We start from the raw sequence: 1,637 nt of genomic DNA on the forward strand, positions 1-1,637 counted from the left end.
TGTACCCAGTGGGGCTCTAAATATAGCAGTGATCAAGATCAAGACAGACACAGATACTACATTATATTATGGGGGTTGGGATAAAGGAGTAAAGAGATAAATAAAAAGGATCTTTTAGGCCATGAAAGGGCTGGGGGGCAGATCCAACAGGGATAGGGTAGTATTAGGAAGACCTGCTTGACCCCCACCCATGGACATTTCTCTTGTTTCCCTGTTGTAGATTCCTTGTTCAAGTGCAGCTCTCATCTATTTGTGGGAGGAACCTGGCTGAGGTGGGGATGGAAGCCCCCAAGATAAGAATTTCAAGGAGCTAATCTTCCCACCCTCCCAATCAACTAATAAATGGAGACTTTGACCCTCCTCTCACCTCTTATCTCAAGACAGTAGAGTACAGTGTGTCAAGGTGCAGCTGGGAAGGAGTGTGATGGGATCCAGGCAGAGCCAGGTGGGGAGAGGAGATGAGAGGAGATGGGTGGGTCCAGCCAGGTCAGAGCTGGTAGAGAGGTACTGTAGCCAGGGAACTCAGCATAACGGCACCTTGGCTTTCTCATCTGTAAAATGGGTTTCCAGTACTAGGGACACTTCAGACTTATTTTTTCTATCATTCAGAAGGCATTGATTGAACACCTCCTGTGTGTTTGGGCCTTCTTCTAGGTCTCGTTCTGTGAGAGGCCAAATAGTAAATATTTTAGGACTGTTGCTGCTACTCAAGTCTGCTGGTGCAGGGTGAAACCAGCTGAGCTCCATATGCAAATGAAGGGGCTTCCCAAGAATATCAACGGGGTAGTAGTGTTGGTTTAAGGGGTTTAAAGCAACGTTTGGTATACAGTAGGCACTTCATTAAGTTTTGTTTGCTGCCTGTAATATAGCAGGCACTGCACTAATGTCTGGTTTACAGTGGTCTGTAATGCTTTTGCTCTTTCTGGTATATAGCAGGCATCACATTAATGCTTGGTTCATTCCTGGTTGGACATATCTGGCCCATACCTGGTATATGGAAAGTGCTACATTAATGCCTAGTGTGGCCTGACCTGTGGTGGTGCAGTGGATAAAGCGTCAACCTGGAAACATTGAGGTTGCCGGTTCAAAACCCTGGCTTGCCTGGTCAAGGCACATATGGGAGTTGATGCTTCCTGCTCCTCCCCCTTCTCTCTCTCTCTCTCTCTCTCTCTCTCTCTCTCTCTCTCCCTCCTCCTCACTAAAAAAAAAAAAAAGAATAAATGCCTAGTGTGTGCCTGGTAGGTAACAGGCAATGCATTAATGGCCTCCAACCCCCAGGCCCAGTATACAAGAGGCGTTCCATTAATGCCTCTTGATGAGTGGAAGGTTCTTCTCGGTTAGGCGATGCCAGGGCGCTTCACGAGAGACCGTGAAGGCTAGGACCCCTATGGCCTGCGTGATAGCATTGGCGGACTCCGTCCCTCCAGCTCTCCAACAGAGCGGGGCCGAGGCAGGCCGAGTTGAGCCGAGGGCAACCGAACCCGCCAGCGGAGTCCGCCACATTCCCATAATCCCGGGCGGCCCCGCCTGGCTCCCGCTAAGCGTCCCCCTTCCCATGTTGGCGCAACCAAACTCGAGGGCGCGCCCGCCTCGCCCCGCCCCACCGGCCCACCCCGGCCTGTATCCCTGAGCCCGCT

The sequence above is a fragment of the Saccopteryx leptura genome, chromosome 1, assembly GCF_036850995.1.
Source record: "Saccopteryx leptura isolate mSacLep1 chromosome 1, mSacLep1_pri_phased_curated, whole genome shotgun sequence".
NCBI lineage: Eukaryota > Metazoa > Chordata > Mammalia > Chiroptera > Emballonuridae > Saccopteryx > Saccopteryx leptura.